This window comes from Nilaparvata lugens, chromosome 10 (assembly GCF_014356525.2).
Source record: "Nilaparvata lugens isolate BPH chromosome 10, ASM1435652v1, whole genome shotgun sequence".
In the NCBI taxonomy this organism is placed as follows: Eukaryota; Metazoa; Arthropoda; class Insecta; order Hemiptera; family Delphacidae; genus Nilaparvata; species Nilaparvata lugens.
Window position 1 is genome coordinate 41049816 of NC_052513.1, and position 16894 is coordinate 41066709.

The window sequence follows — 16894 nt, forward strand, 5'->3', positions numbered from 1 at the left end:
TAAATGGCAACTTCAAATTTATATTTTCATCTAGCCTACTCGACATTACTTGAATCAATATTTGAAAAAATATATTCCTCTTCAATTTGAAGATAGCCTCACTGTTTTGATGATTTTTGTTGAAATGAAATTTCTTCTAGATCATCAATGTTTGGGAATACACAAAAAGTGTCTTCCTTACCAAACATTTTTCTAGAAGTAGAGGATCAGCCAATGATTTGAATACAGGTTTTATCGCTGACATGATGATTTCAGGTATGTGGAAGTGGTTCTTGTGGTCATATACTGCATTTTCCATTGCAGCTTTATGGAATTTGCACCAGGTATTGGCATCCTTGGGACAAAGTTGATGGGTTGGATTTTCATTTGTTGACTGAACATGGAAATATGTAGCCCATATTGCTCTCTGCATATCTTTTACACTGTGAGTGTTCCTTCTTATTGCCAACCCATAGAAAATTTGGAGTTTTTTTACTCTCTCACCTGTCAGACGTCCTTTTCCTTTGAGAGGTTTTCCGTCACTCAACTTTTCATTTCTCAGTTTGAAAAGTCGTGTCCCCATACGTTTTTGGATGTGGCCAATACACTCAAGATTGTGTATAGAGACATCCTGACCATAAGGCTGTGCCTCACAAACTGCCTGATATCCTTTGGAATCTCCATCACCCAAATATTCGGTATACTTTACATTATACTTGGGCATGGAGCGGCTGAAAAGTTTGATGGCACCATCAATTTCCATCCCCCCACTTGTACCACGGTAGTTGGCTTGGCAGTCATCTTCGTGAATATTTTCAAGCCTTTGTGGGCATTTGCAATATTTTGATAAAGCACAAATATCTAGAACCTTACCAGTGTCCACTGATGTGAGAGAAACTATGCCATTTAGCGAAGAGAAGCCTCGCTTTTGCCAAGAGCCATCTAAAGCTACACACAGATTTCTATCATCACTGTTTTCAGAACTTGTCTTATGTATCTCCTCCACCGATTTGGTCATATGCCATACTTGAAAGCTGTGGTCCATGATAGGAGTGAATAAGAAAGGAGCTTCCTTCTCCAAGACGCCCAATATGTTTTCGCCAATATGCAGATGGGGACTTCGGGGATGAGAAATTTTGGTTTTCGTGTTTTTACCTGGATATATTCAGGTGCTAGATAGGAGCGATACTCGTTGAATGCGTTGTTGGGGATATCAACCAGCATGGCATGTCGTATCCAAGACGCCCAATATGTTTTCGCCTTAATGTTGATAGGATCTTCATCTTCTTGTTCGTCCAGTTCCTGGAGAAGGTTTCGAATCTTCTCACATTCAGCATCCGGATCCATACTGCAACAAACAAATTGAATGGATTTTTAGAATATTAACACAATGATCTAAGTAGAATGTAGGCCTAATGTGTTGTATGGTTCTTGACAAACAAAAAAATATTCATTATTTTAAGAATAGAAAAAAAAATTATACTTGAAATGGAGAAGTTGATCCTGTATGTGACAAAAACTATTAACATGAATGGTAGCGTGGCGGTCCAGCGACACCCCAATCACTTTGAACAGCTGTAGTGAATCAGGAGATACACAGACCTACGTAAATTGGCTGTCAACTGAACAGTCTGAAGGTAGAAGGGAGGTACTGCAAGTGACAGAACTGCTACCAACTGCACAAGAAAAAAATTCCCACATTAATAGTGATGGGCTCTTTCAAGACCCCACGTTAACAATTGAAGGCTAGAGAGAGAAAATAGCTATCCCTGGACAGCACAGACACATTTTCCATAATGTGACAACACACTTCATCCTCCATTGTCTAGAGAGAGAGAGAAAATAGCTATCCCCGGACAGCACAGACACATTTTCCATAATGTGACAACACACTTCATCCTCCATTGTCTAGAGAGAGAGAGAAAATAGCTATCCCTGGACAGCACAGACACATTTTCCATAATGTGACAACACACTTCATCCTCCATTGTCTAGAGAGAGAGAGAAAATAGCTATCCCTGGACAGCACAGACACATTTTCCATAATGTGACAACACACTTCATCCTCCATTGTCTAGAGAGAGAGAGAAAATAGCTATCCCTGGACAGCACAGACACATTTTCCATAATGTGACAACACACTTCATCCTCCATTGTCTAGAGAGAGAGAGAAAATAGCTATCCCTGGACAGCACAGACACATTTTCCATAATGTGACAACACACTTCATCCTCCATTGTCTAGAGAGAGAGAGAAAATAGCTATCCCTGGACAGCACAGACACATTTTCCATAATGCGACAACACACTTCATCCTCCATTGACTAGAAAGAGAAAATAGCTATCCCTGGACAGCAAAGACACATTTTCCATAATGTGACAACACACTTCATCCTCCCTTGACTAGAGAGAGAAAATAGCTATATCTGGACAGTACAGACACATTTTCCAGAATGTGACAAGACATTTCATCCTCCTTTTACTAGAGAGCGAAAATAGCCATCCCTGGACAGCACAGACACTTTATCCATAATGTGACAACACACTTCATCCTCCATTGTCTAGAGAGAGAGAAAATAGCTATCCCTGGACAGCACAGACACATTTTCCATGATGTGACAATGCAATTTTATTCAATTATATTAATGTGTTAAATATAGTTGGGATCTCGGAGGACCTGATATGATCACCACTGGATATGCAGTTGCTCCATAGTGCTGCTGGTGTGGGCGCCCCTTGTTGGTTCCTTGCACGTATGTTGCACTTATATGAGTTTTGAGTGATGAAGTGGTGAAATGAAATGTGAATGAGAACTAAATCCCAGCAATATTCAAATATGAGTACGAGAGCAAGAATGAGAGAGGGAGAGTGCTCAAATTATTGGTTAACGACTAACGACACTTGAGCACTGTTCCGCATGGCTCAGAGCTCATGGAGCGACTGATGGAGAAGGACAGCATGGCAGCCAGCAGGCAATGATAAGATAAGCTGCCGCAACGATATGAGTATTAATGTGTATTCAATTATATTCTTAATGATATGTCATATTATAAAAAGAGTTTGTAAGATGTCTTGAATATTCTAATTGGCAATAAATGAAATTAAATTGAATTGAAAACATTATGCTCACAGCTTTTACACATGAACTAATGTTGCTGCTTGGAGTCAATTGCTAAAAGACATGGAATAAGACAGTACAAAATTTGAAAAAATCAAGTTTGAATTCAAGTGATCATAAAATGCACAAAATTTATGTTTTACATGAAAAATAGAAATCATTTTGAGAAATAAGTTCTACTGATAGTGTGCTTTCATGGCTAGAGATTGGAGATACAATAATATCAATATGTGAAGTTATGAAAATACAATATCGAGATGTGAAGTAATCCATGGCTAGAGATTGGAGATATCACATTAAGATGTGAAGTAATCCATGGCTAGAGATTGGAGAAAGGTCTTCTCTCAAAGCAGTGAGATTCCTCTACGTGATTGTTGTCGATTCATCTTTATCAAATAATTATTGATCAGATTCCAATAGAAATGATCAGCATCTAGCTGCTCTGCCATCCTAGATCCATTGCAACAACAGCTGCAAGAATTTTCGTTCTCTGTTATTCACCTGGCCCATTTGATGACTGCTTTGAATATTATGATAAAATTGGATTTCTATGTTCACAATATGGGGTAACAATGTTGAGTAACATATATCAAAATGATAAAATTGGATTTCTATGTTCACAGTAGTTGGTAACAATGTTGAGTAACATCTCACATTGATAAAATTGGATTTCTATGTTCACAATAGTTGGTAACAATGTTAAGGAACACGTCTCACATTAACCTGAGACTGAGCTTCATGAAATATTAAAATCCTATTTCCCTGCACCGGAAAAGCAAGATTCCACTGTAAGATCACTCACATGAACTGTTTTGCGGCTTCCAGTGTACCCTCAAACCTCAGCATGAGGCGGGCCTGCACTCTCAAAGCTGCTTCATCTTTTTTTGGGTATCAGTTCTGAAAATTGATCAGTACAATACATACATCACAAATGTTGGTGGAGATGAAAAGTATTTTCCCTTCGCGAAGTCTTGAATAATATATTAAGTAGATGCTTAGATGAATGAAGATATGCCACAATATAAATACAATACAAAATTTAAACGTCCGCACCTCTGACTTATGCATTGTGGGGTAGATCGTCAGTTCTATCTCAGCGATGGTCGGCCGCATACCCCAGGTGGGGCAACTTTTTACAGTCACCCCATTCATGTTAGCCTTAAAAGGGCTGTTCTGAATTGGTGGCCACCCAAGACGAGCAGGTTGTAGCCACCGCATCACTCTAGCCTACAGCTCTCTCCCGTGACACGAGTCCAGACCCCCTGTGATATTCGAAACACACCTTTGTGTCTCACAAGCAGCGCAGCCGCCATGAGAGCGCATTGGGCATCTGTAGGGGGAGGATAGTCGCCAGGTGGAAGGAGGTCTTTCATCTCGCGCATAAGGCACTTTATCACGTCTCGCGGTTCGTGATCACCCACCTTTATCTTTCTGAACAACCTTGAATGTCCTTTCTTGGATACATGTTGCAGTATCTCTCTAGCCCCCTTGTAGCTGCATGATAGGATTTCCCTATCCTCTCCGCGCAAACAGTTGGCATCCTTGCCATACCAGGTGTTGACAAAGTCAACACTGGCCTGAATGGGATCTGCAGAGCATTGTACAGGCGCTTCTGCACACTGGTTCTGACACCGTCACCGCTGAGGACCCCTTCGTGTGAGGGGGTGGTGAGAGGTGGAGGACCGGGCCGCCGGTTTGGGAGGCCTGCAAATTGTTGACTTGGTTTGTGGTGGAGTCTTTGTGCGGAGGGGCTTCATGTCATTGATTGACAGGTCCGCTATCCATGCAGGGAGGGGGGTGAGGTTCAGAATCTCAAGGAGGGTGGTCGTCGTAGGACCAACGCGAAGCTCTCTACCATCCTCGGACAGGACGCTCTGAGGGTGCATAGTGCGGAAAGCTTCCACATGCGAAGGCGGAATCTTCCCGTACCTACTGTGCCACTTGAGGGACTTGTCGTTGATCTCACAAGCGACGACATCAAAATACTCCTTAGTGCAGAATGGCAGTCCTCGCCACAGGTGTCGCTAACGATTGTAGGCAGCGACCACCAGGTCCATCAGAATGTTGACCTGTTCATACTTCTGCACAGGAGTGGGATCTTGAGCCGCCAAGATGCCAAGTTTCACCCCAAGCAACAATATTGAGCGCGCTGACCGTAGGCCGGCGGAGGAAGGCCACAACCTTGGAAGTTCTATGGTACCCAGCATCCAGTATTTACCATTGTGTATGAATCGAGGTTGATATAAGGTTGAAGTCAAACACTAGATTTGTTTTTAAAAAATAGTTGAACATTAAAAAAGAGGTTTATACAAAAAAATCAATAAATATCAAAGTATGAACACTTATTGGATATAATAGGCCTACCATTTAGATGGAAAATTGAAAATTTGTTTTGCCTTCAAATAATTTTTATATTCTATAAATGTAGGCTACAACTAGCAACTTGAAATGGTTTAATTTCATAGTACTTGCATAAAATCACACAAAAATCATAAAAATAAATAAGTACTGATCTCTTAAAAGTATATAACACATCAATATAAAAGTCAAAACAAAAAAAAATTAAAAATATGAACAATGTCTATTCTATAAATGGCAACTTCAAATTTATTTTCATCTAGCCTACTCGACATTACTTGAATCATATTTGAAAAAATACATTCTCTTCGATTTGAAGATAGCATCACTGTTTTGATGATTTGTTGAAATGAAATTTCTTCTAGATCATCAATGTTTGGGAATACACAATAAGTGTCTCTCTTCCAATCATCTTTTTTAAGAAGTTGGGCCTACCATCCAAATCACTGGAAAATCAATTCAATTTCAATGGAAACTACATAGAGCTGGAATGTTCCATGCATAGAATTAATGCATACAATCTAACAGATTGGACTTTTTTTATTTATTTATACATTAATTGATACAATCATTCTCAACTATGAATGATTGGGAAAGAACCAACAGGCTTAAAGCCAATATAAAGGAACAACTTCAAACAAGCCTGTCTTGTGTGCCTAAGAAGATAATTTTGAATAAAATTTAGAATTTAGAAATAGGCCGACACATCTAGAAAATACCTGAGTCTATACCTAATTCATGCAGGTGAACGGGCTAGAGTCAAGAAAACTTCAATTAATCTTGCCATGCTGATTTAATAGGTTATACTATAGAAAATCACTACAATTTGAAATAATTGAAAAATACAAACAGTTCAATAAACATTGGCAACTAAAATCGAACAACAGAAACAACAATTTCATGTTACTTTGTTGACATTCTTCATCTGATTCGGGGGCGCATTACTATCCCCGTTTAGATAGCAATACGTCACAAAACCAAACAATATCAGTCATCAAATAACAATAATTAACTTCAACATAAAATTACTCAAGAAAGAAAAAAACCCGTTGAACCCAAATTTCGTCGATAGTAACCCATATAACCCATTTCATAATAATTTTGAATCCCCACTTTTTATTGACATTCTCGAATGAACCTTTGTTTCACTACACTGCACTTTCGTTGGTTTGTACGTTGCTTTATCGTCGGGGTTACAGTACCTTGTTTTTGGCGGTGAGCTTTTACCGGTTGAATTGGCTTGACGGCGACGTCCTCTTACGTCCCTAGACCTGTCGTCTGAACGGGTGTCTTGAAGCGGTTTTACATAAAGTTGCGGAACCAAAGGGGTGGTAGTACAAGAAGTTGGTTTGGGGACACACATGAACCGCTGTAAATAAATGTATTACAGCATTAATTTCTAACTCTTCCTACAATTCATCAAAAGCTAAAACAGGAGTTTATTCTGTTATTTAATTTAGATTTTATCTTGACGTTCTGATTTCCTTCTCAAAATTTAACAGATTTAAAACAAATTTACTTGCCAGAGTGTCATTAATCTACAATGCAACTTTATGAAAACACTCGTAATAAATAATATAATGCTTTTAGAAAAATGAATACTTCATTAATTATGATGTTAACTTTTATGATATTTTTCGTTTGGTTTGCAAAATCAAATATAATTTTTCATATAGTAGCTCGGCTAGTATTGTTGGAAACTTGTGCGCTAGCCAACATTTATTTTATTTATTAATTATGAACTTTAGGACGCAATCCAAGTGTAAATAACGGGCATTTGCCCAAAACTGCTCAGAACCTTAATTAAAAATGAACATTCCAGAGTTTATGATTTGATTTACCTACAAATACAAGTCCAAAAACTAGTATCAACTGAATTATGAATTTATCACCTAATAAAACAAGACACTTTATAACACAATAAAAGAAAAAAATATTAAAATTTGAACATTCATTAATATTAATTTCCTGGAGAAGAAAAACTTTCTTCTTCATCTATTAAGATTTCTATCATAAAAAATTTACTAAATCATTCAAAGCCTTAATGACATAAGAAAACAGAGTCTGAAAAATATAAATTAAAAAATGTCATAAACTCAATATGAACATTCTTAAAAGTTCATTCCAATTTAAAGGCTATCTTCCTGACTTTCAGCAATACTCTACGATAATATATCTCCAGAAACAATAACTCAAATGTAACGTAACTGAAAACTTTCTATACTTCTGTAGAAAAAAATTATAAGTATCTTCCATCACTAATAAAATCAAAAGGATTATTCTCAATCAATATTATTAACTTGAAAAATAACAGGCTTTGTTGATAAAATCTTTTGATTGAAGTTTCACTTAATTAATTCCCTAAATTATATTTTAACCTTATTTTACGTACCTTAGCGGTTATTTGAAGAAACAATTATTCGTACATGATGAAGAACACAATTAAACCTTTCAGGACATGGCACTACTAGTAAATTTAAACATTAATAAAAATAAAACTAGCTTCTACATAAACTAATTATATAAACTTATAAACTTGCCCAAAAAGGGCGAAACATATGACTACATCTTTACTCTCGTAGTGCTCCTAGCAAAGTGTCCTCCGGAACGTAATCTGGTCTGTCGGCTGGGGAATCCCCACTACTGTATTTAGAAACAGGTCTCCTATTGGGCGAATGGAATCAATTTGACCAATCGTCGCGTGGCTTCTACAGCCTTTGGACCAAATAGTAACTGCAAAATCGGTAGTTTGTTATAATTTCAATGCTTGCTGTTTTCCAACTTATCGCATTTTATGTCGCGACAAGAAGGCTAAGTTTTAGAGATAATTCCATAATCTACATTCCTCGACGACTCGGAGCCACAATTTTTAATATCTATCATGGGAAACTCGAAGTCATGGCCGTTCATAATAGAGAGAGAAAATAATTTATTTCGCTAACTCACTTACAATAATGGCTCTAGTCTATTGCGTATTAAATTTACTATTATAACTTGGGAAAAGGCCTGAATTAAAGAGAGTGCCCGGCACACTCCCCTTCCTTCCGGTGTGAAACACGCAAAAAGAAATCTAATCAGGATATGTTACCATAGAGGCATCTGTATGATTTGGAGAGTCGAATTTCTGGATTGATAGTAGGATCCAATTTGAAGCGGGCCCTCTTCAAAAGAAATCTCTTTAATCATTCCGAAATTCAGCAAAATGTATAACTAATTGAGATTTGTGGCAAGAGTCTTTAAAACTGTGGCAAGAGTCAGGACAAAACAATATGGACGTGTCCACTTTTAAGTAGGTACTAAAGACGGACCGAGTATAATAATCTTGAATACTTCAATCACTTTATTGAGTCCCTGGTTATTTTCTTGGCAAACTCTAACATGGGAAAACGTTTAAAAGACATCATAGTTTTAATTGGTTCTATGTTACTCTGCTGTTGTAAAATATGAAGTACATTGATCATAATAGTAAAGGATGAAACTTTTTCACTCAGCTGAATGTATTGAAATCTAACTATCATTACTATAGAGTTGAGAGTGCAATATATTTTTAACAATATAAAGCAATTCAGTAGGCAATACTATTCTACATCGACTACGATTCAAAGATAATAATGGTTGAAACTGCAACGCTAGCAGTCATCGGAGAGCGACACACGCTTGATGTACATTCCGTAGCTATGAAAATTTTCTATCCATTATTGTATTCCAGCAGGAAATCTCTATCACTGAATTGTATTAAGTGAACTAAAACGGAATCAGTTGAACTGAATAAACCTATGATAAGATTATAATTGTATTAATCACGGAAGGTAAACTAATAAAGATAGGGATATCAACAAAATAATATGAAATATAAAGCGAATAGAATATAAAATATGAGGCCTTAGACATTATTCTTATTATTTTATGAATGAGAATATATTCTATCTATATGTACTAACTCCTAACTATGTGAATGTATAATTCTTAACTATGAATGGATGAGTATTAAGCTATTGAAAATGGGTATAGTATAGAATATTATGATAAATCGTCTTATGCTAAATAACTTATTATTATTAGAGACATCACATACATACATTGCTACATAGGATATTATGACTGTTGATAACTTCAAAAATTGATCATCACCCGATTTACCAAACAATCAATTATCTACTACCGTGGGAAAACTGTACAATCATTTACCACGAGTATGCAGCCGATCAATGAAATAAAATTAAACCTAATTCACCTACCTAAATATATTTAATATTACGAAGTTAATAACATAATTTAATGACTAATCTAGTTGCGCAAGTTATTTACATTCCGGAATTTCTTCTATATACATTATATTGTCACGTAACAAAATCTTTGACTAATAAACCCTTCATGAACCCGTAATGAATCCTTATAACAATACGGTAAATATCTTTATCATAACTCTTAACTCTTTTTCTCCTTTCTCCTTCTCATTCATTAGGAATCATCTCGTTGAGTGTATAGGGACAAGGCTACAGAGTGGCGCCATACTCACAAAAACTTATCCAATTATAACTCACGACAAAAAATCCTGTCTTCAATAGACTGATCTGTTTCCTATTTTTTTTTGATCTGTTTCGGATTTTTTTTTAACATGACTCAAGCGTGATTTTGCATTATAATATTCCAGTAGGAAACCTTATGACAGAACGCTAGTCAAAACAAGACTATGATCGAGTGCCAGGCTATAATCGACAATTATTTTATACTTCGCTTGTCACTAGAGTATTGTAATTTTCTCACTGCCTACTACTCCAACTGGATAAATTGACTCGACAGCGATCATGGTTATTTATCTCAACTCAAAGTACGTGACATTTTCTCTAAACACTGGAAGCATACTTTTCATCACATGATTTAATATATGAAAATTCAACTCGATCACTAGCTTGGGACTGCTAATGCTTGACTTCTGATTATCAACATTATGAAATTTACCAATACATTAACACATTAATAGACTACTATTACACTATTACTGATTCTCAAGTTCACTGACATTTTCAACCTTACTGGAGCCTCACATAATTATTTCTCAACAATAAACTTCATATCCAACTAGTTTCAATTACTCTACTAGATCTCAAAATATCTCAACTTATTCACATGGAAAACTTGATTGCAATTTTACTATTCATCATTAAAAAAATTTATCATTTCATTAAAGATTTTCCTATTTTTTTTTATTTATTAATTCTTTTTGACTACTTATCTCTAAAGGGTCCTACTACTGTTAATTACCTCAATTTGATTTTCCCAACAAAAATTCTATTTCCTTTTGACACGAATTTTCCTACATATTTCTACCTTATATCCCCATTTAATTTTTAATCAACCTTTCAACTCTCAACTACAGAATAATTTAAACTCATGCTTAACTCAAGAGATTTTCCCTTTTTATTTCAAATTCAACTAGAAGAATTTCACTGTTAATTTTATTTTAATTTAACCCGTTAAGTACTGTTCCAATATTTATTTCTACTTTCACTGATAACCATTTAACATTACCTACTCGAAAAGTTTCTCTGTTATTTTATTTGTATACCTTAACTAATCACTTTAAATATTCATTGTCTAAAACCTTCAATTTTCGTTACCATACCAAATTTATAAGCAACTTTAAACTCAATAATACCCTTTTTTTACCAATTTTACTTGTGTTTTTGCGGCTGACTTTCCTACCAAACATTAACGAACCTTTTGACTGGGCTTCCCTAAACTGCATTACGCTGATTGTTTTCCTTACAATCACTACGAAGACTCACTAAATATTCTAGATTTCGGTTTACGTTATTCTACTGACGAGCCCCATAACTCTCGAATGAACCAGACCGTTTACTAGATACAAAAAATCTTAGCTCACACCATCTTCGGTGCCTTTCGCTAAAATTATACAATCCACCGTACAAATTTGCAAGGTTAGTCACAGCTAGATTCCTTGATTTGTTACATGGACAACTTTCGGGCAGTGCTCCGTTCTCTCTGGACACGGACCTACACTCGCGCCGATTACCTAAATTCAACAACAACACACACAGGCAGGACATCCCCGTGTCCTCCTCTAAATCTTGAGTCTCAACTAAAAAAAAAAATTCCCACAGTCTACAGGAAACGTCATCAACACAACGGATCTTTACACTATCACTACGCATGCCTACCGCAAAAATCACACATAAAAAAATATCTCCAATAATAAAACTGATTCACCTTTTCGAGAATAAACATTACTGATAAAGGGACTTAACAACCTCATCTCAATCAACTTATTTTATACAAATTCCCAAGGATTTGATCATCGTTTCAACTTTAATCTACAATATCTAATTATTTAGTTTAAACATCTCAAGGCCAAAACTACTCATCAACTTTTCAAAACTACATATCAACAATAACTAATAAAACAGTTTCCTATTTATTCTCTGATTACCTTCGATCTACCTAAACTATCAAAAAAATTTCCTATTTTCCTCAAACATTCTCCCATAATAATTTCCGAATTTTCCTAATTTACTTGGGTTGACCTTTAAAATCTCAATATTCCCTTTCACTACTACTATAATGATATTCAACTACCAGACGTGAGACCAGAATACGTACGTTGACATTACAATAATTTCTATCATCATTCACGGAATTACAGAATACAAAAATTTATTCAGCACTTAGAATCAGTTATTTTCACCTATGCTAGTTTCTTCTACTAATTTTTATTCTACCGTTAAACCTTTAATTTGTCAATCAATTTCAATATAAAGTTTTAGAATACTTTCAACTTGAGCTTCAATGATACCTAACTTTATCTTTAAGCACTTCAAAAGATTTTCATTTTAATGGTTTAACATAACTGAATAACTTTCCTGTTTCATCTACAATTATTTAAACTTCAGAAAAATTGGAGTAGCAACAATAAATTATTCATTCAACTCCAAACCCAAAATATTGACAGTTAACACGTTCACAGAATGAATTATTAAGTATAGACTCAGAAAAATTGATCTAGTATTATTAGAGTAAGTTATGAAAAATTTAATTTTTTAGAAAATTTGAATTCCAGAGATTTAAATATCTCTAGACAGCAGAGTGGCGCAGTTGTGTGCCTAAGAAGATAATTTTGAATAAAATTTAGAATTTAGAAATAGGCCGACACATCTAGAAAATACCTGAGTCTATACCTAATTCATGCAGGTGAACGGGCTAGAGTCAAGAAAACTTCAATTAATCTTGCCATGCCTGATTTAATAGGTTTATACTATAGAAAACACTACAATTGAAATAATTGAAAAAATACAAACAGTTTCAATAAACATTGGCAACTAAAATCGAACAACAGAAACAACAATTTCATGTTACTTTGTTGACATTCTTCATCTGATTCGGGGGCGCATTACTATCCCCGTTTAGATAGCAATACGTCACAAAACCAAACAATATCAGTCATCAAATAACAAATAATTAACTTCAACATAAAATTACTCAAGAAAGAAAAAAACCCGTTGAACCCAAATTTCGTCGATAGTAACCCATATAACCCATTTCATAATAATTTTGAATCCCCACTTTTTATTGACATTCTCGAATGAACCTTTGTTTCACTACACTGCACTTTCGTTGGTTTGTACGTTGCTTTATCGTCGGGGTTACAGTACCTTGTTTTTGGCGGTGAGCTTTTACCGGTTGAATTTGGCTTGACGGCGACGTCCTCTTACGTCCCTAGACCTGTCGTCTGAACGGGTGTCTTGAAGCGGTTTTACATAAAGTTGCGGAACCAAAGGGGTGGTAGTACAAGAAGTTGGTTTGGGGACACACATGAACCGCTGTAAATAAATGTATTACAGCATTAATTTCTAACTCTTCCTACAATTCATCAAAAGCTAAAACAGGAGTTTATTCTGTTATTTAATTTAGATTTTATCTTGACGTTCTGATTTCCTTCTCAAAATTTAACAGATTTAAAACAAATTTACTTGCCAGAGTGTCATTAATCTACAATGCAACTTTATGAAAACACTCGTAATAAATTAATATAATGCTTTTAGAAAAATGAATACTTCATTAATTATGATGTTAACTTTTATGATATTTTTCGTTTGGTTTGCAAAATCAAATATAATTTTTCATATAGTAGCTCGGCTAGTATTGTTGGAAACTTGTGCGCTAGCCAACATTTATTTTATTTATTATTATGAACTTTAGGACGCAATCCAAGTGTAAATAACGGGCATTCGCCCAAAACTGCTCAGAACCTTAATTAAAAATGAACATTCCAGAGTTTATGATTTGATTTACCTACAAATACAAGTCCAAAAACTAGTATCAACTGAAATTATGAATTTATCACCTAATAAAACAAGACACTTTATAACACAATAAAAGAAAAAAATATTAAATTTGAACATTCATTAATATTAATTTCCTGGAGAAGAAAAACTTTCTTCTTCATCTATTAAGATTTCTATCATAAAAAATTTACTAAATCATTCAAAAGCCTTAATGACATAAGAAAACAGAGTCTGAAAAATATAAATTAAAAAATGTCATAAACTCAATATGAACAATTCTTAAAAGTTTCATTCCAATTTAAAGGCTATCTTCCTGACTTGCAGCAATACTCTACGATAATATATCTCCAGAAACAATAACTCAAATGTAACGTAACTGAAAACTTTCTATACTTCTGTAGAAAAAAATTATAAGTATCTTCCATCACTAATAAAATCAAAAGGATTATTCTCAATCAATATTATTCACCTGAATAGGCCTATCAACTTTTTTACAGTTCTCAAATGTTTTTACAGATTCACAGTTCTTGCACAATATTTTATTTGTGAAGCTAGGCCTACAATTGACTTCCTACTTATGTGTAGTGGATGATTACAAGTAACACATGAATATAAAAGTCAAAAAAAAAAATTAAAAAATATGAACAATGTCTATTCTATAAATGGCAACTTCAAATTTATATTTTCATCTAGCCTACTCGACATTACTTGAATCAATATTTGAAAAAATATATTCCTCTTCAATTTGAAGATAGCCTCACTGTTTTGATGATTTTTGTTGAAATGAAATTTCTTCTAGATCATCAATGTTTGGGAATACACAAAAAGTGTCTTCCTTACCAATCATCTTTCTTAAGAATTTCACAAAGAGTTTTGGCCTATCATCCAAATCACTGCTGAAAATCAATTCAATTTTCAATGGAAATTACATAGAGCTGGAATGTTCCATGCATAGAATTAATGCATACAATCTAACAGATTGGACTTCAAACAAGCCTGTCTTGGTTCATTTCGATTTTGTAATTATTGTACAATATGAAATGGATAAATAATTTATTGATAGTAGGCTATAAAACAATAAATGCAATAGCTGACTATCCAGAGTATTGTTCAAGTAGATCATTTTGATGACTTACGTTTCTGCTTGTAATATAGGCCGTCTTCATCTACCACCACCATTGCTGGCCAGTATGGCAGCTTGCCTAGCTGGCATCACACCAACCCTTTATCAATATATTTCAGAACTTGTCTTATGTATCTCCTCCACCGATTTGGTCATATGCCATACTTGAAAGCTGTGGTCCATGATAGGAGTGAATAAGAAAGGAGCTTCCTTCTCCAAGACGCCCAATATGTTTTCGCCAATATGCAGATGGGGACTTCGGGGATGAGAAATTTTGGTTTTCGTGTTTTTACCTGGATATATTCAGGTGCTAGATAGGAGCGATACTCGTTGAATGCGTTGTTGAGGATATCAACCAGCATGGCGCGTCGTATCCAAGACGCCCAATATGTTTTCGCCTTAATGTTGATAGGATCTTCATCTTCTTGTTCGTCCAGTTCCTGGAGAAGGTTTCGAATCTTCTCACATTCAGCATCCGGATCCATACTGCAACAAACAAATTGAATGGATTTTTAGAATATTAACACAATGATCTAAGTAGAATGTAGGCCTAATGTGTTGTATGGTTCTTGACAAACAAAAAAATATTCATTATTTTAAGAATAGAAAAAAAAGTTATACTTACTTGAAATGGAGAAAAAGTTGATCCTGTATGTGACAAAAACTATTAACATGAATGGTAGCATGGCAGTCCAGCGACAACCCCAATCACGTTGAACAGCAGTAGTGAATCAGGAGATACACAGACCTACGTAAATTGGCTGTCAACTGAACAGTCTGAAGGTAGAAGAGAGGTACTGCGAGTGACAGAACTGCTACCAACTGCACAAGAAAAAATTCCCACATTAATAGTGATGGGCTCTTTCAAGACCCCACGTTAACAATTGAAGGCTAGAGAGAGAAAATAGCTATCCCTGGACAGCACAGACACATTTTCCATAATGTGACAACACACTTCATCCTCCATTGTCTAGAGAGAGAGAGAAAATAGCTATCCCCGGACAGCACAGACACATTTTCCATAATGTGACAACACACTTCATCCTCCATTGTCTAGAGAGAGAGAGAAAATAGCTATCCCTGGACAGCACAGACACATTTTCCATAATGTGACAACACACTTCATCCTCCATTGTCTAGAGAGAGAGAGAAAATAGCTATCCCTGGACAGCACAGACACATTTTCCATAATGTGACAACACACTTCATCCTCCATTGTCTAGAGAGAGAGAGAAAATAGCTATCCCTGGACAGCACAGACACATTTTCCATAATGTGACAACACACTTCATCCTCCATTGTCTAGAGAGAGAGAGAAAATAGCTATCCCTGGACAGCACAGACACATTTTCCATAATGTGACAACACACTTCATCCTCCATTGTCTAGAGAGAGAGAGAAAATAGCTATCCCTGGACAGCACAGACACATTTTCCATAATGTGACAACACACTTCATCCTCCATTGACTAGAGAGAGAAAATAGCTATCCCTGGACAGCACAGACACATTTTCCATAATGTGACAACACACTTCATCCTCCATTGACTAGAGAGAGAAAATAGCTATATCTGGACAGTACAGACACATTTTCCAGAATGTGACAAGACATTTCATCCTCCTTTTACTAGAGAGCGAAAATAGCCATCCTGGACAGCACAGACACTTTATCCATAATGTGACAACACACTTCATCCTCCATTGTCTAGAGAGAGAGAAAATAGCTATCCTGGACAGCACAGACACATTTTCCATGATGTGACAATGCAATTTTATTCAATTATATTGATGTGTTAAATATAGTTGGGATTTTGGAGGACCTGATATGAGCACCACTGGATATGCAGTTGCTCCATAGTGCTGCTGGTGTGGGCGCCCCTAGCTGGTTCCTTGCACGTATGTTGCACTTATATGAGTTTTGAGTGATGAAGTGGTGAAATGAAATGTGAATGAGAACTAAATGCCAGCAATATTCAAATATGAGTACGAGAGCAAGAATGAGAGAGGGAGAGCTT

The 16894-nt window shown here is 35.6% G+C and overlaps 1 long non-coding RNA gene across 1 annotated transcript; it reads left to right on the top strand.

The window, feature by feature from the left end:
• The first annotated feature begins 1214 nt into the window (after nt 1-1214).
• On the top strand, nt 1215-16273 carry LOC120353376. Its single transcript, XR_005572324.1, has 2 exons — nt 1215-1885; nt 15771-16273. It is a non-coding gene; the product is annotated as an uncharacterized LOC120353376 (long non-coding RNA).
• Nucleotides 16274-16894: the final 621 nt, after the last annotated feature.